The 25245-nt window shown below is 42.3% G+C and overlaps 1 protein-coding gene and 1 long non-coding RNA gene across 2 annotated transcripts in view; one reads left to right on the top strand and one right to left on the bottom strand.

Annotated features, from left to right (window-relative positions):
* CTDSPL (CTD small phosphatase like) overlaps positions 1–25245 on the bottom strand; it is a 114404-nt gene that overhangs the window by 33928 nt on the left and 55231 nt on the right. The window lies entirely within an intron of this gene.
* LOC107196407 overlaps positions 19537–25245 on the top strand; it is a 19635-nt gene continuing 13926 nt past the window's right edge. The window contains exon 1 of the long non-coding RNA XR_001517793.2: positions 19537–22487. This is a non-coding gene — a long non-coding RNA (uncharacterized LOC107196407). The remainder of the gene's footprint in view (positions 22488–25245) is intronic.

The raw sequence follows: 25245 nt of genomic DNA, 5'->3' as shown, positions 1-25245 counted from the left end.
AGCCACCAACCTCAAAACCAGAGGAGACTCACGTGAAGAAAAGGCACCAAATACCTGTTCTTTCCCCAAATACTCCCACTGGCTTTTTCACCTGGCAGCCCCACCAGACCCTCCCTGTACACACAAACGCCGTCCTGTTTATTCTTTGCTCTTAATTGAAACCTAGCCTCTCACCGCCTTTCTTCGCTCCCCCTTTGAATGTTCCTACTGACAACACACATATGAGGGAGGTCTCCTGGTGGCCCAGGTATCCAGGAACAAGGTCTTTATCAGGACCATAAGTTAAGATAGTAAAGATAGGAAGATAGGAAGACTTACCACGCCTTCCTGTTAAGTTGGTTTTCAGAATACTAGGGAGGAGTAAAGAATGGAGTAGCAACTTGGAACATCAGCCTAAAACATTTCATAAAGATTTTCACTTTTTATTAGATTTAGGAAGAAAAAGTCATCGAAAATCATTTGACAGTTCTCTGCTGCTTTTCCCCGATCACATTCCCGTTCCTGTCCACATCCACACGGGCCGCCTCGGCTTCCTCCGTGGTACTGTTGTCACAGCGACCTCCCACCTCCCGCTCCTCCTCCCTTCCTATCCCCACTTCTCAGGACATTCCTCTTCTTTGGGGACAGGTTCAAAGCCCACCTCTTGGAGGAAGCCCACTCCAGCAGAAGTGCTTTGTTCCTCCGCCACTGAAAACCCGAGTGAATGCGGGTTTGTCTGAAATATGTCTTCGACCCATTCCTCTCTCTTCCATTCCAGACCACCAACCTCCTCGTCTAAAATATCCATCCTTCTCCCTCTCATTAAGTAGTTGGTTGTGATATCCTTAACAGCTCTTAAATCTGTCCTCAACAATTCTCTGTCCTTGTCACATCCCAGCCGAAGGCCCTCATCATTTTGTCCCTGGACAACTACAGCTTGTTGACTAACTAGTATATCTGACTTGCTCATAATTGTGCAAAACAAATTAAAAAATATAAATAAGACTTCCTAGCTCATGATTTTATGGCCTATAATTATAGATGTGACCCACTTAGGCAAAGTCCGACAGGTGAGTGTGGGTTCTACAGTCAACCTGCTTAGGTGTAGGATGCGGGCTGGACCAGAAACAGCATGGGACCTGGATTTAGTTACCTGACTTTTTTTTTTTTGTCATTTTTGGTTTCTTTATCTGTAACATTAGGATAATAAAGGATGCATACTATAGGCCTGTTGTGATAATTAAATGAGTTATTATAAAGTAGTCAAAATGGTGCCTAGTAAAAGGTAAGAACTTCATAAACATTAGCTCTTATTAGCAACATTAATCTCTTAAAATCTTTTGCTTTGTAAATGAGTGGGGATTCTGGAGGTAAATCCTGGAGTCTGTGGGTGTACATTTTTTCTCCTGGCATCTGACAACTAGGAGGCATAACTTACTATAACAGACCTTTGTTACATAAACTGTAATTCAGAAAGCAATATTCGAAAAACGTGGGGAAGTGAATCTACTTAATTGCTCTAAAAAAACTGGATGCAGAGATGAGGAAAGGGAAGGAAGGGGTTCAGGGTCCAAATGAACTCTGTTGGGGGCCGCTTACCTGCTTTCTCCTTACTCAGCCCCCTCTGGGGCTGCAGCTTAGCTCTCCCCTCTGCTGAGCACTGTGCCTGCCCAGTCTGCATCTGACGCGGGGTCTCTGTGTCCCAAGCTGTGCATCAAAAAGGGGTGTCCATCCATATGTGGTAGACCACATGAGGACCAGGAAGGAGGCTAACAGGCCCAACACAGGTCTTTCCTGCAGGCTCCCCTACTGGGCCATTATATTCTGCTGTTTCCCCAAGGCTCTGGGGCAGGGCTGGCCTGCCAGAAGGACCACCCCTTTTTCTTCCTTCGTTCTAAGAAAGTCATGCCCGTGGCTGGTCTCGGCAGCTGCCCTTCTCTTCACATAGATGGCTGGGCCAGGGGCATAGACATCCCATAGGCTGAGGAAAAGGATGACCCTAAGACTTCACTTTCTCCAATTTTCTGAGCAGGCCTGGGTGGGCGGAAATCCCGGGAAGGCTTGTGAGGAGCTGGAGATGCTGGGCCTGGGCCTCACTCATGCCTCTTGGGCCCTCTGACAACTTCAAGGGAATGGGTGACACTGAGGACAAACAGGCGCATAGCTCTGTTTTCCTGGATGCACCTGGGAGCTAATGCTTCTCTCCAGACCCTAGACCTGCTGTCACTGTAGCCCTGTTTCTTACTCGTGTACGTTCCCCCTCTTTCTCTTTCTGGGGCTGGGGGCCTCCCATCCTCCAGCATAGCACAAGACGGGCCTAGAGAGGGCTTATGAATGGGATGGCTGAAGTGGATGCATAAGTAGTTGCCTTCATGAGTCCTCAATCCTAAAGACAAAACAGGAGACCCCTCAAATACCTAGTCCCTCTGGGCAGAGTGCTGGCCCAGAAGCAAGAACCAGGATTTTCAAAGCACCGGCTACCAATAGGGAGCATGTCTGACATTTTTTGCCTGCCAGAATCCAATACCTTTCTGGTAAAAGTTCCTTAATATTCCTCTAGGGAACTACTCTCACCCACCAGCTTTCAGTCCATTACCAAGGCCTGGACAATGGAAACCACAAGGCTGTCTTAGGGATGGGCATAGGACCCAAACCAGGCCAATGAGAGTCTGTCCCAGGAATCATGCTATAGCTATTAGAAAAGATGTTGCTGCTTTTCTAAGCTGGGAGGATGTACACCTGGTGGCCATCTTTGCCACCAAGTGAGAAGCATCTGCCTGAGCACGGAACCAAAACTGAGGAAAAAGTAGCTGAGATACGGAGAGAGCCAGATGTCTGACAATATCGTCTGAGGACATGGTTTCGTTAAAACCATACCCTCCTGGAATTTTCAGTTATGTAAGAAAATAAACTCCCTTTTTCTCTTAAGCCAATATGAATTGGGGTTATGGTATTTGCAATGGAAAGGATTACCCTGAAAATGTAAACTGCTAGACTAGGCAGTGTAGGAACACCGATGAACCACACAGGCACCTTCCCTCCTTCATGATGCTCATATCTAGTGGGAGAGACACTTGAATGAGCAGTTCTGATACAGTCTGAGTCTTGTTATGACAGGGCAGCACCGGGTACTGTTGGGACCCAAAGAAGGGCGCACAGTCCAGATTTGGGGGTGGGGTGAGGTAGGAGGTGTGACTTTGTGTAAGATATGTCTTCTAAGCTGGGCTAAGAGTTTCGTAACATTGTTGGAAGGTGCAGGAAAGTGGGGAAACAGCAATGTGTAAAGGGCTTCGAATGAGAGACAGCACAGGATATTTGAGAAATCAAAAAGAAGAGGCAAGGAGCGTAATAAGCGGGTGCTGAGTTTGGATTTGATTTATGGAAACGAGGGAGTGACATCATCAGATTTGTACCACAACTGTCACTGCTTCACTTCTGTACCTGGAAGTGCTGAGTCTAAACTTTAAATTATGACTAATGCAGGCTATCAAACTGTTTCAAAGATTTCCAGGATATCTGCAAATCGGAAATGTGGACCATTCTGTATAAAGAGGCTAGAGTGGAATTTCTCATATAAAAATTGACTTTAAATACAAGTTACATAGAAATAAATGAGCTTTGGCATTACATTTGGGTTCAAGGCCCAGCCCTGCCATTTGTTAGCTGGTGACTTCATCTGATTAAACCGCACTAGTAACACGGGAGTCATAATACCTACCTTACAGGGTTGTCTGTGTGTGGATACAGCAAAAACATGTATGTTAGTGTAAGAGAAAAAAAATCTATGTATAGCAACAAAAAATTATGATTGGTTCAGGTACAGTGCAGCGTTGGGTTCTATCCAGGCAAGAAATGGCCTGGCTTTATGAGAAAACATATTTTGCTTTTGGTTATGTGAGTTCTAAACTTAGAACTTAAAGTAGCTCTTTAAAACTTGACCACCTATCCAGTGAAGGTTTCTTTGTATAATAACAATAATAATAATAATAATAATAATAATAATAATAATAATGACAGAAACAAATTCAATGAATTCAAAAGAAGGCAGAAAAAGAGGAGAGTATTAAAAAACAGATGGTACAAATAGAAAACAAATAGCCAAAGGGTAGACTTAAAGCTAATCATGCCAATAATCGCATCAAATGCAAACGGCCTAAATGCCCCAATTAAAAAGCAGAGTTTATCAGATTGGATTAAAAAAAATAAGACCTAACTATATGCTGTCTATAAGAAATACACTTGAAAGACAAAAATAAGTTAAAAATAAAAGAATGCAAAAAAATGCCAAAAGATATGCTATACTGACACCAGTCAAAAGTAAAACGGAGATTTCATACACACGCACACGCACGCGCACGCACACGCACACACGTGCGCGTGCGCGTTTTCTTATCACAATGGAGTTAAATAAGATATCAGTAGGAGAAAGTTATTTGGAAACCCCCCAAGTATTTGGAAATTAAATAATACACTTCTAAATAACCCTCGGATCAAAGAAGAAATCAAAAGAGACATTAGAAAATATTTCCAACCAAATGAATACAAAATCACCACATGTCAGAATTTGTGGAATGCTACTAAAGTAATACTTAGGGGGACGTTTATAGCACCTAATGCCTGTAATAGAAAATAATTTCCTCAATCTGCTAAAGGGCATCTATGGAAAACCTATAGCTAACGTCATACTTAACAAAGAAAGACTGAATACTTTTTCCCTAATATCGAAAATAATACAAGGATATTCACTCTTACTACTTGTGTTTAACATTGTGTTTGAGATTTTAGATTGCAGCATTAGCTGCAATAATGCAAAAAAAGTTTTTTTTAAATAAATAAATGAAATAAAACGCATCCAGATTGTAAAGGAAGAAATAAAGCTGTCTTTATTCATAGTCTACATAGAAAATTTTAGGGAATCTACAAAAAGGCTATGAACTAGTAAGTGTGTCAAGCAAGGTTGCAAAATACCAGATAAATACACAATAAATTGATTGTATTTCTAAATATACGAAGATTAATTGTGTTTCTATATACTAGCAACGAGCAATCAGAAACTGAAATTGAGCAAATACTATTTACGATATTTAAATTATTTACAATTATAATAAAAATGTGAAATACATGTTTAAGTTTGATAAAATATATGAAAAACGGTGCAGTAAAAACTATAAAACGTTGCTGAGAGAAATTAAACAAAACCTAAATATGTGAAGAAATATACCTTGTTCATGGGTCAGAAGACTCAGTGTTGTTAATATAGCAATTACCCCAAAATTGATAATAGATTCAACAAATACCAATCATACCAAAAGACACTTTTTGTAGAAATAGAAAAGCTTATTTTAAAATTCATAGAAATTAAAAGGGCTAATAATGGCCAAAACAACTTCGAAAAAGAATAAATTTTCCGGGTTAACACTTCCTGATTTCAAGACATATTACAAAGCTATAGTAATCAAGACAGTGTGTAAAGATAAATAAGTCAGTGAAACATGACAGGGAGTCCAGAAATAGACCTACAGACATTTGGATAATTGCTAAAAATGTAAAGGCATTCAGTGAAGAAAAGATAGTCTTTTTCAGCAAATTGTGCTGTAAAAATTGGATATCCTTTTTAAAAAGTGAACTTTGATCCTTACCATACACCATATACAAAAATGAATCATAGACTTAAATGTACAATTTAAAATTATACAACTTCTAAAAGAAAACATAGGGAAAAATCTTTTGTGACCTGGAGCAAAGATTCCACAGATATGACACCAAAAGTACAATCCATAAAAGAACAAGTTGATGAATTAGACTTCACCAAAATTAAAAACTTCTGCTCTTCGGAAGGAACTGCTAAGAGAATGTAAAGACAAGCCACGGAATGGGAGAAAATATTTCCAAAGCATATGTGGGAGGAGGGACATGAGGGAGAGGGACAGGAGAGAAGGGTTACAGTGGAGCAGGAGAAAACCATTGGGAACGTCAGATATGTTTATAATGTTGACAGAATTGATGGGTTTATATGTGAAATCTTTTCATATTAAACACTTTAGTTATAATAAAAAGTCAACCAAATCAGAAGTTTACAAAGAAAACAAGTGAAAATTGTCCCTTTGCTCCAGATCCTAATTAGATTTAGAGTTTAGCATTTTTAAAAATACAATCTAAACTTGGGTTGTCCAATATGGTCACCACTAGTCACATGTGGTCATTTAAATTTAAATTATTTACAATTACAATTAAAAACCCCTGCCATTTGTTAGCTGGTGACTTCATCTGATTAAACCACACTAGTAACACGGGAGTCATAATACCTACCTTACAGGGTTGTCTGTGTGTGGATACAGCAAAAACATGTATGTTAGTGTAAGAGAAAAAAATCTATGTATAGCAACAAAAAATTATGACTGGTTCAGGTACAGTGCAGCGTTGGGTTCTATCCAGGCAAGAAATGGCCTGGCTTTATGAGAAAACATATTTTGCTTTTGGTTATGTGAGTTCTAAACTTAGAACTTAAAGTAGCTCTTTAAAACTTGACCACCTATCCAGTGAAGGTTTCTTTGTATAATAACAATAATAATAATAATAATAATAATAATAATAATAATAATGACAGAAACCAAACAAATAAAAAGTAGTTCTATATGTAAAGCTTCTGAAAATAAACTCTAGGACTCAGGCCTTTTCTAAGAAATCTCAAATGAAATACAGTTAGAAAGAAAGTGCAGTTAAAAACATAAAATGTCAGGGGAAAGTCCACCGAGGCTGACGGCGGGGTTCTTTCCTTCAGTGGGACAAGGTGACCGGTCTGAAGAGCTATCAAATTGTGTTTACGCCAACATGGAAGGCACAACCGAATCCGACACCAGTTGGTTTGCACAGTCATCTCCTTGTACTTCTTGGCCTAACTGGTTCCCTTCTGTCTCCAGAAACTGAAATGTTGACCCCAATGTTGACAGTCACATTTTTTAATTAGTGTGAGAGCTGCCCGGGCCCATAACCACGGCCCTTTTACAATTTTTGCATTCTGACCTGGTTTAGATTCCAGATGTGGGGAGGCTTCGGGACCCAAACCTCTGGGGTCTACACCGATTCAGAACTTGGCATTCTCAGCTCTGTGAGCACTCCATCCATCCGTCCTGATCTCTGGACTGATCTAGAACTCCCGGTGCCTCACACACATCTCTACACAATCAAAAGACTGGTTCAGGATGCAGATCGGAGAAGCTGAAACGAAGGTGGAAACGTTGGCTACTCACTATGATTCTGTCCCCAATCATTCAGGTTTCTCCCCACGTAAAGAAACTGAACCTTGGTGGCTACAGAAATTAAAGAATGTTGGCTTTAACTTCCACAGTGTCAAGTCAGCCTATGTGCCAGCACAGGGGCCAGACTGCTGAAGACCGAGCGTAACAGAACTTCTAGGAGAAAAAGGACCGATCGCACCCAGTGTACTGCTAATGTGTCAAAGCATCAAATCTGCTCTCAAAAGTAGCTCCTTTTGTTGTCACAAGAGCAGAATTAAGGAAGGCGTTCCATAGGAGATTTATACCATCCAAGTATTTGCAGCAGAACATTAAAAATAAAAATATGCCCTGTTCCAACCATCAATGTGGACACCGATGCTGTTAAGGCTGCAGAACTGCATACAGGAGTTTCCCAAGGCAGGGATATTTCTGCAAACGTGGGGATGTCAGAGCGCTTTACAGCCCTGAAGAGACCATACAGTTGAATTCACAACTACGTTACTATGGAATAAGCTAAATACTTTTTTTTTTTTTTAAATGGGAGGGAGGGGAGTTCCCCGTGAGGGTCAGCATTTAAATGAATACACCATTTCTTCTCTTCTAGAATTCGGCTGCAATCTCTGGAATGCATCCCAGGGCCGTGGTTTGGAATGGGTGTCTAACAGGAAATTCTGGGCAGTCTATGCATACATTACATTCCTTTCCCACCCTGAAAGAGTGGTCAACAAACACAAGTTTCCTCTGTTTGAATATGAGGGGGGTGCTGCGGGTGGGGAGAGGCCAGGGCATGGACTGCACACAGTTCAAAAGCAGATGTGGCTGCTGAAAATCCAAACATCCTTTTCTCCCAGAAAAAGAGCTTAGGCATCAAGAGTCACTTTTTGAGATATCCAGTTAGCCCCTACTCTATTTCTAAGTGATAAATTTCCCCAGGGAATTCCACCCAACACTCTATGAAGGAAACATAGCTTTGAAAGCTCATTTTTTCCCAGGACGGTCTGTCACTGGCAGTGGTTCCTCCGGTAGCGGGAAATCAAGGGGAGGAGTGGGGCTGGTGGCTAAAAGCTGGGTACTAATCTCATCCTTCCATGACAGTAGCATGATTTCCCCTGCTCGTTGCTGGTTTGTAACAGCCCTTGTTAGTTGAGTACCTTGTTTGTGCGAGGTCCTTGACCTAAATCATCTCTACCTTCACAGTATGCAGTGCTGATATGACCACCCCGTTTTCTGATGAGAAAACAGAGACTCGGAATACGAACGACTATGCAGAGAGGGTGCTGGGGTTCAAAGCCAGAGGTATCCTGACTGCAAGGCTCCCAGCCATCTCATCACCCCTCCTGCCTCTCTCCTGCACTCTTTTCGGTTTAGGTTTTATTTCCAAGGAGAAACTGACTACGAAGCCTGTGCCACCTGCCTTCGCTCCAAATGCTACATTTTTGAAAACTCCAAAATGAACCAATGACATTCATGGCAGCCCTATTAGATGAAGCCAAACACAGTGGCTGTCCCACTGTGTACACAGGCCACTAAACTGTCTGTGACTCAGCTTTCCAGGACAGCCCCTTTGTTGGGAATGTCCCTCTTCACCTTAGCACTTCCCCAGGCCTTTGTGCCCGAGGTCACATAGCTCCTTAGTAGTAGGGCTGTGTATAAGCCAGGTCAGGGTTGAGACTGAAATCTGAGCTCTTAACCATCACTATACAGAGTCTGCTTTTCACACTGAGAGCCAAAATAAGTTAACGAACAAAGGATTTAAACAGATAAGGAGCTTAAGAGGAAGTAAAGGTTAAAATTTAACAGTAATTAAACAAATGAATGTTTAAACAATGAGGCCCAGTTTCATATCTATTAAATGAACAAGAAATGATAATAGAAACATATCACCAATAGTGGTAAGGTTTTGATGGCAGAAGCTCATTCATTCATCTGTTTCTGATAACTCTGCAAATCCATTTGAAAAGCAGACGAGTAGTGTGCCAAGGACCAAACAACCTGAATGTCTAAGACGGTAGGAAAGGTTAACTCAGTGCATAGTAACTGGAGAGAATACTGTGCTGCCATTATGGAGACACATGGAGAAGTGTTTGTGGTCGTTGTCAGATAAAACATCTCACACGCTGCGTATGACCTGTGTCTGGAACTTTGTAATGGGCTTCTGGACATGCTCTGCAAGGTGAGCTCCAGGGCTCCAGGCTTAAAACCTTTCTTGTCGGTGTCTGGGTCCCTGAGACATAGAAATGTGCTGTTACAGAACAGGCCCGTCATAACAGAAGTTTACTGAATGAATGAATGTACGAAGGGAAACACAGAACAATGAAAATGACTAATACGTTAAAAAGAAACAGTTTCTGTGATTCTCCAAGAGAGAGCTCAACTCAGTCAGTACCAGTTTCCCACGAAGCCCTCTTGCCCACAGCAAGCCTCCCTCCTCCAAGTAGTTTTAATCTATGCCACCCACATATGGCCAACCCCTCCTCTGAGGAACCCAGCTTGCAGTTCCCTGCCGTCTTTAGCAAAGATGGCAACCTCTGCTTCCCACAAAATAATTAGTTTTCAAGTTTTCAAGAAGAGAGGTTATATAAAATTCACTCATGTAAGCAAGCATGGCAATCTCTGGATCACCGGACTAGGTTGACTATTATTTTCCTTTATATTTTTCTATTGTTTCTCAATTTCTATAATCTATATGTTTATACTAGAAAAATTGAGTAAACATTAAAAATATTTCTACTTAATAAAATCTTTCACATATCATCAGATATCTTTCTACAACCTTATTTTGACTGGTTAATTGTATTTTACTGCATGGACGTGTATTGTGCCATAATTACACTAACTTCGGACATTTATGTTGTTTCCTTTAAAAACATGTGTTAGAACAAATACTGCAAATCTGTTTGCAATAGCAATGCTGTGAACAATCTAGTTGTCCATCAATACGGGACAAAATATATTTCTGGGTGGAATTATTTTTCACTCTACTTCTTTTGTATTCTTTGAATTTTTATCATGTATTAAAGTAATTCTGTATCGTGTGTTATGCATTATAACAAGTAAAAAGTAAAAATGTCAAAAATAATACTGCAGTGAAGATAGTGAACATAATTTTATGTGAATGTCTGATGATTCTCTTAGAAGACATTCCTAGAAGTATTAATTGCTGGGACCAAAGTCTTTGATAAAAATGTCAAGCCTCTTGATACCTATGGATAATCTGCCATTTGGAGAGGCAGTGCCTATGTGCACTGCGCCCATGGGGTGTTATACTAAGGCTGTGCCAACACAGGGACTTTAAATGTCTTTTGCCAACCTGAAAGGTAAAAATGGCAACTCACTGTTGCTTCCATTTGCATTTCTTTGATTGCCACCCAAGTTCTATAGGCTCGTCTATGCTTTTTGGCCATTTCTATTTCTTCTTTTGAGAACTGTGCTTATACATTTTTTGCTTATTTTCCTATGTTTTTTTCTTTGATTTATAAGAGTTCCTTTGTCATATATTAGAGACATAATCCTTGTATGTTCTTTATGTTGGAAATTGTCTCAGTTGTTTTAGGCTTTTACTTTTGTTTATAGTGGTTATGGATGAACAGAATTTTTAAGTTTTTAGGAAGTCAACTCTAACAATCCTTTCTTAATGATTATTTCCCACCCTACTATGACATAGTATTCACTATATTTTCTTCTAGTTCTTATTTAGTTTAAAGTAAATATCTTTTAAAGTAGATTTTTTTTTTATCTGTTTGGAGTTTGTTCTGGTATATAGTAGGAATCTACCCTTTATCCCCAAAAGATTAATCAAATCCCTTAATAACATTTATTGAACAAGTCACTCTCATACACTGATCTAGACATTCAACTCCATTCCATTCCACTCCACACTTCTGCTTCTGCCAGCGACACGCAGGTTTGAGACTACAGATTTATTGTTTTATATTTAATAGTACCGATTCTCTTTTATTATTTTTTTCAAAATTTATTGGATAGTCTAACCCTTTCTACTTCCAGATGAATGTCAGAATCACTCTATCAAGTTCTAAAAAATACCATTGAGATTTAGCTGCATTAGGCTCATAAAATATACATCCACTGATTCTAGTTAATTCCATTAAAGTAATTAAAGGAAGGTTAAATGAAAAAAGTAAAAAAAAAAAAAAAAAAAAATCCATTTGTTGTACTGTATTCCTAAAAATGGTGCCAAGATTAAAAGTGGCCTTGGCGATCAGCTTAGAATAGACGGTCATAACTATGTTGTTTTATGGAAGTCCCACTGCAACCACAAAGAAAATACCTATAGAAACCACACAAAAGGAAATGAAAAAGGAATGAAAGCATGTCACTTCAAAAGTCAACAAAACATAAAAGAAGATGGCTAGAAAGGAAAAGAAGGACGAAAACTCTGCAAGACAGAGAAGAAACCATTAAAATGCAATAGTAAGTCTATCCATCATTACTATAAATGTAAATAGATTAAAATCCCTAACCAAAAGACACAGAGAGGCTGAATGGATAAAAAATAAAGATTCGACTACATGCTATCTACAAGGGACTCACTTTAGATTTAAGAAGACACATAGGCTAAAAGTGAAAGGATGGAAAAAGACATTCCATGCAAATGGTAACCAAGAGGGGAGAGTGGCAATACCGACAGCAGACAAATAAACTTTAAGTTGAAAACTGTCACAAGAGACAAAGAACATTATCTAATGCAAAAGGGTCAACTTATCAGGACGACGTAACAATTATAAATATACATGCACCCAACCTCAGAGCACACAAGTGAATGCATATTCAGTTCTGTCCATATGAAGCAAATATGGACAGAACTGAAGGGAGAAATAACAATAGAAAGAGATTTCAATAACCCACTTTCGGTTATGGATATAACATCTAGAGAGTACAAAAACACAGAGGACTGGACCAACACTGCAGACCAAGTGGATCTAACAGACATATACAGAACATTCTACCCGATAGCAGCACAACATATATTCTCAAGCTCACACTAATTCTCCAGTGTAGATCATATATTAGGTTACAAAACAAATCTTAATAAATTTAAAACGACTGAAATTATACCAAGTATCTCTTATGACCACAATGGAATGGAACTAGACCTCAATAGCAGAAGGAAAACTGGAAACTTCACAAATATGTGGAAATTAAACAACACATTCTTTAAGAACTAATGGGACACAGAAGAAATCACAAGAGAAATTAGAAAATATCTTGAGACAAATGAAAATGAAAACATAACATACCGAAACTTATAGGATGCAGCAAAAACAGTATAAAGAAGAAAGTTTATAGTGGTAAACACCTACATTAAAGAAGAAGAAGGATATCAAAAAATTTAAAAAAAAATAAGAAAAATAAAAAAAGGATATCAAATAAACAAGCTAACTTTACATCTTAATTAGAAAAAGAAGCACGAACTAAGTGCAAAGCTAGCAGAAGGAAGGAGATGACCAAGATTAGAGCAGAAATAAAATAGAGATTAGAAAAACAACAGAAAAAAATAAACAAAATTGAGTCGGTTGTTTTGAAAAGATGAACAAAACCGAAAAATCTTTAGCTCGACTAATTAACGAAAAAAAGAGATGACTCAAATAAATAAAATCGGAAATGAAACAGAAGCCATTACAACTGATGTTACAGAAATATAAAGGATTATAAGAGATAACTATGAACAATTATATGTCAACAAATTGGACACCCTAGAAGAAATGGAAAAATTCTTAGAAACATACAGTGACCAAAACTAATCAAAAGCCTCCCAACAAAGAAAAGCCCAGGGCCAGATGGCTTCATTGGAGAATGTTTCTTGCAAACATTCAAAAAAGAATTAATGAAAATCCTTCTTGAATTTCTCCAAAAAATTAAAGAAAAGGAATACTTCGAATTCATTTTATGAGACCAGATTTTCCTGATACCAAAACCAGACAAAGACACTACAAGAAAACCACAGTCCAATAACCTTGGTGAATACGGATGTAAAAATCCTTAATAAAATACTAGCAAACCAAATTTAACAGCACATTAAAAGGATCATACTCTGTGACCAGTAGGATTTATTCCTGGGATGCGAGGATGGTTCAGCATACAAAAATCAATCAATGTGACACACCACATTAGTAAAATGAAAGATAAAAATCGCATGATTATCAGCAGATGCAGAAAACACATTTGACAAAATTCAACACCCTTTCATGATAAAAGTGCTAAAAAAACTAGGGAAATTACCTCAACAGATGGGCTTTATTAAAAAGCCCATAGTTAACATCATATTCAAAGTGAAAAACAGAAAGCTTTTCCTCTAAGAATAGGGGAAAAGCAAGGATGCTTACCCTCCCCACTTTTATTCCAAACAGCACTGGAAGTCCTAGCTAGAGCAATAAGGCAAGAAAAAGAAACAAAAGGCATCCAAATTGAAATGGAATAAGTAAAATTATCTCAGTTTGCAGATGACATGATCTTTTTTTAAAATTCTAGTTGACACATAACATTTTATTAGTTTTAGGTGTACAACATAGTGATTAGACATTTACATAACTTACAAAGTACATGATCTTATCCATTGAAAACTAATAAAAGAATTCAGCAAAATTGCTGGCAACAAAATCGATATACAAAAATCAGTTGCATTTCTATCCACTTACAATGAACAATCCAAAAAGGGAATTAAGAACACAACTGCATTTACGACAGCTGAAAAGAATAAAATGCTTAGGAATAAACTTAACCATGGAGGTGAAAGGCTTGTACACTGAAAACTATAAAACACTGCTAAAAGAAATTAAAAAGACACAAATAAGCAGAAGAACAGCCTATGTTCATAGACTGGAAGGCTTAATGTTATTAAAATGTCCACATTATCTTAAGCCATACAAAGATTCAATGTAATCCCCATCAAAATCCCAAGGGTTTTTTTTCCCTCCAGAAATAGAAACAATTGTAGAATTTATATGGAACCACAAAGGACCTCTAATAGCTAAAACAACCTTGAGAAAGAAGAATCAACCTGCTGTCCTCACACTTCCTGACTTCAAAACACATTACGAAGCTACAAAACAGTATGGTACTAGCATAAAGACAGATACAGACCAATGGAACAAAATAGCCCAGAAATAAATCCACACACAGTCAAATGATCTTCAACAAGAGAGCCAAGACTACACCATGGGGAAAGTATAGTTTCTTCAATAAACGGTGTTTCTGAAAACTGGATATCTACATGCAAAATAATACAATTGGACCCTTATTTTATACCATATACAGAAATCAACAAACTGGATTATAGATTTAAACCTAGAACATAAAATTATAAAAGTCCTAAAAGAAAACATAGAGAAAAAGCTTCATAACATTGGTCTTGGCAATGATTTCTTGGATATGATACCAAAATTACAGGCAACAAGAGCAAAAATAAACGAGTGGGGCAACATCAAACTAAAAAGCTTCTGCACAGCCAAGGAAACAAAGTAAAATGGCAGTGTACAGAATAGGAAAAACTATTTGCAAACCAAAAGGGGTTAATACCCAAAATACATAAGGAACTCCTACAACTCAATAGCAACAAAATGATACAAAAAACAATCCCAAATAATCTGATTTAAAAAATGGGCAAAGGACTCGAATAGACATTTTTCTCTTAAAGACGTACAACAAAGGTATATAAAAAGATGCTCAACATCACTACTCATCAGAGAAGTACAAATCAAATCCCTAATGAGATATCACCTCATACCTTTAAGGATGACTATTACTAAAACAAAACAAAACAAAACAAAACAGAAAATAATAAGTGTTGGTGAGGATGTGGAGATTTTGGAACATTTGTGCAGTGTTGGTGGTAATGTCGAATGGTGTAGCCACTGTGGAAAACAATATGGAAGTTCCTCAAAAAATTAACAATATCACAACCATATAATATAGCAATCCCACTTCTGGGTATTTATCGAATTGAATTGAAAATGGGATCTCAAAACAGGATCTCAAAGAGGTATTTGCACTCCTATTTTCACTGAAGCATTATTCATAACAATCAAGAGTTGAAAGCAACTAAAATGTCCATCAGGGATGAATGGATAAAGAAAATGTAGTATATACATACAATGGAATATTATTCAGCCTTAAAAAATAAAAAAAAATATTATCATATACTACATATGGATGAACCCTGAGAACATTGTGCTAATGAAATAAGCCAGAATACCATTTAAGTAGTTAAACTCATGTAAGCAGAAAGCAGAACGATGGTTGCCAGGGGCCAGGGGCGGGGAGGGAGAAATATAGAGCTGCTGGTCAAGGGGTATAGAGTTATAGTCGTTCAAGACAAAAAAGTTCCAGAGATCCAATGTACAACCATGTTTATATAGTTAACAACACTTAAAAGTTCATTAAGAGGGTAGATTTCATGCTGTATGCTTTTATTTTTCTGCATTGAAAAAAAAATGGCTTTGGAGGAAGCCCTTCTACCGCCGATAGAGCGCTTCCTGTACCGTGCTGGTAGTTCACGTGCTTGACATTATACAATCCTCACCTCACACAGGTATCATCACCCCCATTTCAACAGCCAACTGCCGATAGAGTGCTTCCTGTACCGTGCTGGTAGTTCACATGCTTGACATTATACAATCCTCACCTCACACAGGTATCATCACCCCCATTTCAGCAGCCAAGAAGTGAAGCAGCTACACGTTGCCCCAAAATGCACAGCTATTAAGCTGTAGAACTGGAATTTGCACTCAGGTTGTTCGACTGCAAAGCCTATACTTTTCTGCCCAACATCTTTATGACTAATGCACCATGGGATATCCTTCCTATTCCCTCTGGCCTGCGAGTGACCCAAGTATAGTTATGGGGCTCTTCACTCCTGGCTCACCACCACTGTCACCTAACAGCACTGTAGGTAGTCCTTAGATAAAGAATGCATTTGCTCCTTATACTGGTTGAAAAAACTCAAAATTCCACTAAAAACTATTATTGAGTCAAACTTCTCCCAATGTATTTAATTAGAATTACTAGTTAAAGTAGCAAGCCAGTTCTATTTCTACATTGGTTCTGCAATGAAAAAGTAACCACATCTACATTCTGCCTTCTATCCAGTCATACCACATACTGGTTCAAAACTGAAAAAGGGAATAATCACCTCGAATGTCTCGGGAGTCCTCAATAATCCTCCTCCAAGCACTGACATTTCCCTAGGCCAAAAACAAAATAAAAAGGCTCACGCCTGTCAGTCAGTAAGTCTTCAAGTCCTATGTCAGCTTTGCCACCGATCAACTATGACCGTATGTACATTACTTAGCCCCAGAGTCTTTCTTCTCTATGAAGCAAGATCAGGATGTCTGGACTCCCTGTTATTCTGCCACGAGGGTTCCCCTGATCAGAGGGCCCTCCTACACCTACCTGTCAGGCCAGCACAGCTGTCACGATGGGAACTGACATTTATCAGTCAGTCCCATAGATCCATCTAGGCCTTCACCTACCCTGGGACAACACTGAGATATCTTGCAGGATTATCTGATTTTCAGAGCCGGAGGGATCTCAGAGGTCGCTGAAGTGAGCGGTTTCTAAATGAGTGCCTGGGCTATAAGTTCCAAGTAGGGGTCTCTGAGAGTCCAGGGAGGTAGCTGCAATACAGCTGCATGAACTCACATGAGAACACCACACTCTGCTGCTGCTGGGAGGGTGCACACCTATGTGGCTGGTGACAATCAGTGGCTGTTTCTTATTTACAATGTCGAATACGTATGTCTCTATTAATAAAGCAGAACAAAAATTCTTTAATAATTTCTTTGCTAGCACTGATATGGGGTCTATGGTGGGGGCAGGAATGAAAAAAGTAAGAGTTTCCTTTTTTTTTCCCTCCCCCTTTAATTCCCTCCCCTGCCCACTTCCACCCCTGACCTATGGATATTGCCATCTCCCCTTAAGAACTGGATCTCTGAAGTTGGGGTGTCTCCTCCCACACGATTGGGGCGTGCACCTGGCGCCCCCAGGGTATGGTCTGTGGCTCCACCTGGGGCGCGAACCCAGGACCTTCTGTGTGTAAAGCAGATGTGCTAACCACTGCACTACGGAGCCACCCCAATAATAATGTTTATTGTGTGAGCTGAAAACCTATGATCTTATCCACTGTAGCTGTTCCTCTCAGATCCTCAGTGTGGCTTTAATGAAGGTCTCTTCCTATCTCCTGCTGCTCTGCTCATTTTGGCTCTTTTAATTTTATCCCCATTTACTTGTGTGATACCTTTTAATTTCCTTTTGTCGGCCAGCCAACCGTCTCCTCTGTGACTTTCCCATGGCCTCACAGACCTCTCCCCAGCCACCACTGGTCATCCTTCTGGTTTCAAGTAGCAGGACTGTCAACTCCCAAAGGGCAGTGAATTCATCCAGCATATGTTCATTTAGTGCCTGCTATGTGTCAGGTCGTGTTCTAGGTGCTGAAGAATAGAGCAGTGAACAAAACTTACAAAAGACCCTGCCCTCGAGCTTACATTCCAGTGGGAAGAGACAGACAATTGATAAACACGTAAAATAGAGAGTATGCCAGTGATAAGTATTGTGAATCGAAGTAAATTGGGAAAGAGGCCAAACAGTGATGTGTATGTGTTTAAATAGGGTATTTGGGGAAGACCACTAATAAAGTGACATCTGGGCAAAGGCCTGACAGAGGTGAGGGTGAGCCTTCTGGGGGAGGAGCGCTCTGGGCTTAGAGCACAGTAGGTGCAAATGCCCTCAGGTGGGGGACTTTCTGAGCATGCTCAAGAACAGAACGTAGACCAGTGTGGCTGAGGGGATGGTAGGAGAGGAGGTCAGTGGTGAAGAGCAAGGTCAGATAGGGCTTGCGGGCCATTGGAAGGACTTAGCTTTTCCTCTGATTGAGATGGGAAAGTTGTTGGAACAGTGCCATAAAAACGGCAGGCTTCTGACAGAAATTAAATGAGGCTACTTAGGGCCTGACTCACGTCCCGTGAAGCTACCTCATGAGGTACATTCCAGGCTTAGTAGAACTATCAACCCTCTCAGGAAGGAAGTGCACGACTGAGGTATCTTTTCCGCTTCTCCACTGGCCTCCACACATCTCACCCAGCATTCCTTCTGTAATGTCTCCGGAGCTACCCTTACCTGTCTGTCAGCACCTGCCCTGTTTCCAGGACCGAAGAGATACATACTGTGCAGGACCCAATGCAAAATGAAAACGCAGGGACCTTTGTTCAAAAAGAATTTCAAGACAGAAACAGCAGAACATTAAACCAAGGATGGGGGAGGGGAGGCCCGCTGTCGGGCCCGGGTTACCAGCCCTACTTATTCCTATTCTAACCAAGAGGGCAGAAGAAGGCAGGCCCTGGGAATATAGGCCCCGCCCCCACCAGCACAGCCCCCCATGTAGGATATAGGCAGCCCTTGCTACACATTCTGCAAAGAGCTGAAGGACTCTGGGTGGGGAGGAGAAAGACAAGCCCAGGCACCAGTGCTGGAAAGGCAGCTTTTTACAGGACAAGGGCAGCTTCCAGGAGTGGGGAACCTCACACTAAAGGAAGGCTGAACTGCAACGTTTCCTGAGCACGCACAGCGTCTGCACTGGGGGACAGAGACAGCGATGCATGATACAGGCAACCCTCCACAGTGGTTGGCCAATGGCTTCCCTTGGGCAGGGCCATCTCCCAGGGGAGCGGGGCTGCAGCTGAGCCCGGAAGGATGGACAGAGGCGGTATGGAGGGACACTTAACAGGAGCAATGAGAAGTTACAAAGGCAAGCAAGCAGCCAGTGTTTGAGGGGCAACAAGGAGGCCAATTTGCCTGGTGGCAGAGGATGTCCCACCGGTGAGGCCACAGCAGGGAGGGACCTTCACCTGAAGGCAGTGTGCACGTGTGGGGATGTCACTGAATGATTTGAGGAGGGTCAGGGACAGGATGAGAGCTGTGTTCCTGGAAGGTCTGTCCAGCAACGTATGAAGAACAGACAGCAGGCTCTGTCTTAGACCCTCATCTATGCATGGGTCACGCTGGTGAGGGCAGGGGCTGGAACCTCTCAAAATCAGCTGGGTAGAGCCTTCCCACCTCGGCAGTGGGTCTACACAGATGGACAAACACAGATGATTTCCAAGCAAGCAACAACAAATAAGAGAACTGTACATCCCGGAGACAAAGTTCTCTGGCAGGATGCCTCAAACCACGAGCAGCCCGCAGAATTCCTAATTTTAGAAACCAGACTGGAACTTGTCTCACCAAAATAAACCTGGCCCCAAATATTTACTTTTGTCGTCATTTTGCAGTTGTGGAGGCAGGAAGAGCAACATGAGCCACAGGATGCTTTACATGTCGCCCCCCAGGATCATTCGTCAGGGTGCCCTCTCTGGATCCCTTGCTGGAAAGATGGGCACCGACCAGAGAAGGGAGTCTCCGAGGAAAAGTCAGTGCTGCCGGCGCTGGGTCTCTCAACACTGTTTTTCAGTCTCTCGAACATCAACTGTGGACTTCATAACCCTTTCGAATTCCTTTATCGCATGGATAAACAAGACTTCCAGTTGTGGGACAGCAACCACAAGGGACAAAAGAACACACGGCAGGCCGAGGGAAATTTATTTTCATCATATAAACAGGACACACAGTACTCTTTCTCTCTTTAGGGCACAAATCATGGAAACAGCATGAGTATGAATCATAATGAACTCTGGATTCTTAGCTCAAGAATTTTCGGACGAGGAAAAACCTCGCCTTGGACTCGTATGAATGCTACATGGCAAAAGGCCTGTTGTTCTTATTCCCAGTTTTCGAATATAGAAACTTCCCTGTTTTGTTTTAACAAGAAGGGTAAACTACAAGTGAATGCTTACCTCATTCTGATTAAAACAGGCGTCGGCTCTAATGCATATGGACAGCTGTTTTCAGATTAATTTTGAAAATTTCATTACATCACGTTTGTGTTGCTTCCTTCACACTACCGTAGTTTTCTGAGAGCCTAAATGAGTGATTTAACACTTTTTCGATTTTTGTATTGGTCCGTGAGTGTGTTGTTTCATTAAAATACAAGAGGAAAGCAAGAAAAACTTGTTTGTGTCAACTAGCTAACAGTTTAATAATTTAGATGGATATGTGCACATTAAAATGTCACTGTCGACAGCCTGTAGTTTTTAACTGTACAATTAGAATTCCCATAAGAGCATGACTTTATTTAAAAAAAATGTGTTTGGTTATTTGTTCCTTAACCAGGAATTTTCTAGGGTATAAAATACCCTTATAATTGGAAAAATATTAACAAAGAAACCTCTCTAGATAAAAATGCATAAACCACATATTTCAAAATAAATACCACACTTTGGGGACTGAACACGGAATAAGAAGTACCGTGTGATTCTTCCTACACAGAGTTCCACTCTGCCAAGATCCGATATTTTAAGAACACTCTTGAACTACCAGTTGGGGTGCCAGTCCTCCAGAAGTCTTCAGAGCATTTGCAGGGTTTCCCAAAAGACGACCTCCGGAATCCTTCCTCCATTTGACTACTTCCATGTTGCTTCAAGAACACTGGAAATGCGGACACCACCTTCAGCCTTTCTTCCTGTATCCCCCACAGTCAATCAGCTACCAGGCCCAGGCTCTTCCCTCCATCTGCTCAGCCATCATCCTGGCCCACGCCACCACCCCTCTCTTCCGGAGACCTTTGTAACAGTCTGACTGATGACAGATCTCTCCTCACCCCCTCTTTCAGAGTGATCTCTTCAAAATGCAGGTGTGGTTAGGCCCCTTGCCTGCTTACAGCCCCTTGGAAGCCCGCCCTGCTTGGACGGGATTGTTGTAATGTTACATGAGATAAGGTAGCACGGGGAAGTCAAGGATGCTTTGTGAACTCACCCCTTACTGTCCATGATGGAAACACTGCCCTGGCTTGTCAAATACCCACAAGCTGGCATAGGTCTGCCAGGCCCATGGGCTCTGAACCAGCGCTGAGCTGGAGGGGCAGCCTTGAAGATACCCCTTACACAGAAACACACGCTTCAGTGCTTCAGGCCAGGAGGTACAAGGCCCCGTCCAGCTGGTGAGCAAGCTGTATTCACAAGCCTCACTTGCCAATCACTTGTTTGGCATCTGGGATACTATTTCCCAGAAATACCATGTGATAAAGAGTGATAAGGTGCTCATGCTAGCTCATAAGGGCTGATTTAACCCATTAACTCAAAAGAGCCATATTTGCAAGAAAAAAAAAAAAGAGTAGCAATCTATTTAGGATTTTTCTGGCACCAAATGTAAGGAAGCTTGCTAGTTCCTTTAATAAAACAACACCCTGATCCTCTGCCCTGAGTAGAGGAGGGAGAATCTCCCTGTGGGATGCAGCAGCTGAAGTTCCTGGCCCAATGCCTGTCCTTTCACTTTGGGACTCCAACTGGTCAGTGCTGCCCTGGCCTCAGAGTACTCGGGCTCAGTCTGGGGACAGACTCTGGCCTTCGTGCTCCACAGTACTGCAAGCCTTCAGTCTGAGGACGGCATTCAAGAATCAAACTCAGGAAAGTAACTTATAAGGGCTGCTAGATGTGACTGCCCGCAGGCTCCTTGCCACAAGTATTCCATGGGGCTGTGCCCAGCTACCTCTCCTCCCCCAAGCAGAAGTCCGCACTCCCCAGGACCTGGGAGAAAGTCCTCAAGCACACCTGAATTTGGCAGAGACAAGGCCTATGATAATAAGACACAAAGAGAAGAAACAGGACGTCTCTGCATGACCAGGAGTTGTAATGACAATTTTCTTACAGAAAGTGTGGCCTCCTAGCACAGAGGTGAGGCTTCATGGACCCCCAAAAGTCATGACAGTCCTACATCAGCACAAAAGCTGCATACTTTGTGTGTATGTGTGTGCGTGTGCGGGGGGCGGAGGGGAACTGGGGGTGACAGGGATCAGGATTGCTTCTCACACCTATGTGCCAGGCGCTGACTAGGCACTGAGAGATTAAAAAGAGTTAAATAAGGAAATGTTTCTGTCCTTGGGAAACACTCCAAACTGCTGGGGGGACAGATACAGACCCAACTACCTATGACGCAGTCTCCAAACTTGGGGGTACTGACCATGACACGCGTCACACATTCCCGCAGCGCAGGCACTGGGCCCTCAAGCCCTCTGGTTCTCTGTCCTGACTGTGGGAGGGACAGCACCAAGGGGCCCACTGACGTGCCGGTCAGCCAAGCGCAGCTGGAAGCGCCCCGCCTCAGATGGGAGCAGCGGAAGGAATTCCAGACGGCATCCGGTCCCTGACATCTTCTTCCTCATGCAAGGTATTTAGCCAATCATTATTTTTTTTGGGAAAAAAAAACAACAATAACAATGGGCCTGTGCTGGCCACCTCCAGAAGCTGTTGTGAGAAAGGAAAAATAGGAAAGCACTAGGACAGCTGTCCAGGGCACGGGCAGAGGAGGGCTGTCCCTCTGTTCCTCCCGTCACGGGAGCTCTGGCTCACGGACTCAAACCCCTGGTGGTGGAGAGGACGCAGGACGGGCTGGAGCCAGGCCCGCAGGGCTGAGGAAGTGCAGAGGGCAGCTGGGCTGACGGCGGGGGGTGGCACAGAAGAGATCAAAACTGGGCTGCATTATTAGGTCCCCTTAAACCTAAGCGAGCTAATCAGACCAAAACATTTGCCCCATTCCACACAGCAAGAGCGAGGTCCCACGTTAAACCGCCTAGTCACTGAAAGCATTGCAGGGCACGGGTGAGCAGATGGGCTATCTAAACCAGACGTGACCCCACCCCCCCACACCCCCCCACAAAAGGTCGCTTTGGGAAAATACCACTCTGTAGGAGGACATTTCCCGGTTGGAAATGCCAGTAGTGCCTGGCCCTTCGCCATCCGCAGACCCGACTGAAGAAGAGCTGGGGACTCCCACACACCTTCTGCCAGGCCCCCCATCAGGGCAGATGTTCCACAGCCTGGGGAAACACAACTGATCCGAAGCTGCAGAACCAACAGCGGGGCCAACTCGAAGGAGGAGAAGTCTGCTTCCTTTTTAAGCAGTTCCAGCAGCTCACGGCCCTGCTTCCAGCACCAGACATGACGACTCTGGAGACAGTGGCCCGGCCCCCACAGTGCTCAGTTTCACCAAAAGCTGGTGCATGCCCAGGAACGTTCCATCTGCTGGGAGGAAGGTCTGAGAATCTCTATTCTGGCAGCCAGGCCAGTTCAGGCCCCATGACAGGGTGCTGTGGCACATCCTCAAAGACCTCAAGCGGAGATCATGAATTTGCATCCTTCATCCAGAAACTGGTCCTCACGACTGAGCTAAATCCCTTCTGTCCCATGAAAAGTTGAATGATGCTCCACTCCCGCAGCCCAAGGACAGCCACATATTGATCTCTCGAACATGTGACTGTTACGGCTACAGCAAAGGGAACTTGCCGATTTGATTAAATGAGGGATCCAGAGATGGGGAGATTATCCTGGATTACCCAGGCGGGCCCTACATGTGATCACTAGGGTTCTTAAAAAGGGTGCCGAAGTAGGAAGCAGGAGACGGAACAAGAGGTTGGAGTGACGTGAGGAAGAGGCCACAAGCTAAAGAATGCAGGGGCCTCCGGAAGCCAGTCAAGGTAAGACAACAAATTCTCCCCTAGATCCTCTGGAAGGAACTGGCCCAGGCATCACCTTGACTTTAACCCAGTGAGTGGGAATTGACTTCTAACTTCCGGAACTGTGGGAGACTAAATGAGTGTCATTTAGCTCCAAACAGAGACCGCGAGGAGGAATCACCCTCACGACTTCCAGAACTCCCCATCCTCTGCCCCCCGACTGCTTTTGCCAGCTCTCCTCTGCAACTATCCTGTGGGCGTCTCCACTTGGCTTACCACCGAGATGAAGGTGCTATAACCCCAAATTCTTCCTGTCTCCCCCAGGGCCCAGCCAAGCACAGCTCCTGACACCCAGGAAGGACCCGGGGGCAGATGTGGATGGAGAACCCATTATCCTGAGGAAAGAGAGCTGTCGCTCCTCTCCCAAGCGGTCGCTGCTCACCCTTCCTCAGCTACAGGCTCCTGTCTGCTAATTAACTCTCCAGCTCTCGAAAGTGCAGCCTCCCACCAACTCCTCAACCTCTCCAGGACCTGGTTTTGAATTAGAAAATACCTACTGCCATTCAACAACCCCTCCTGGAACCTGCCCTCAATACCTGCCCCACCTAGTTCCTATCCTGCTTTTCACCTCACAGCTTCACTTTTAAAATAAAGATGGAGGTGAAAATATATTCAGAGAATCTTTCTTGTCATGTTAATTATCGACTTGAGGCAAAATTCCAATCCCGGTTCCCCAGAGACTGGAAAAGCTTTACATTCTGTGTGGACACTGTTCCCAATGTCCAAAGGTGAGGGGTCCTGTCTTGGAGCAGCCCCTCTGAAAACGACAAGGGTCCTCTGCTCACGAGACCCCTAAGTGTATCTTCCCAAGTCACGGAGGCCAGAGTGAAGTGTCTTCTATAGAAAAGTCCAGATTTCAAACTTTAAAATAGAATGGGTATCCATTCTTAAAAAGTAATGTGTACAAGGACACCTAATATAAAACACTAAAGACTGAGAGGAATTGCTGTGTGTGTGTGTGTGTGCGCACGCGCTTGTTTGGGGGGATACGGATGGGATGGGACGTAGCAAGATCTGTATCTGATCCAATCAGCCAAAGAGGGATTTCAGAGCCCCTGATATCACACATGATCTATTCTTTACATTTTGTATCATCTTTTAAATAATAAATATTCCTGTTGACACAAAAATTGTATGTCAACGTAAGAAACGTCCAAACCTGTAGAGAATTTTTAAAGAGTTTATTTGAGCCAAATTGACGACAGCTGCCGGGAAGCAAAATCTCAGTGAATCAAGAAAATGCTCCAGAGAATGGCAGTTTTGTAGCTTATTTCATACATTAGAATCAAAGGAGGAGACATAAGGAGAGTTGCATAAAATCCACTGGTGACAGGGTAAGGGGGCGGGAGAAAGCAAAGCAGGAAATCTCTGGGGTTGGATAAAAAAGTGGGAGAGGGAGAGGGAGAGGGAGAG

This window comes from Pteropus alecto, unplaced genomic scaffold (genome assembly GCF_000325575.1).
Source record: "Pteropus alecto unplaced genomic scaffold, ASM32557v1 scaffold10, whole genome shotgun sequence".
Lineage (NCBI taxonomy): Eukaryota > Metazoa > Chordata > Mammalia > Chiroptera > Pteropodidae > Pteropus > Pteropus alecto.
This window is presented reverse-complemented; position numbering and strand designations above follow the sequence as displayed.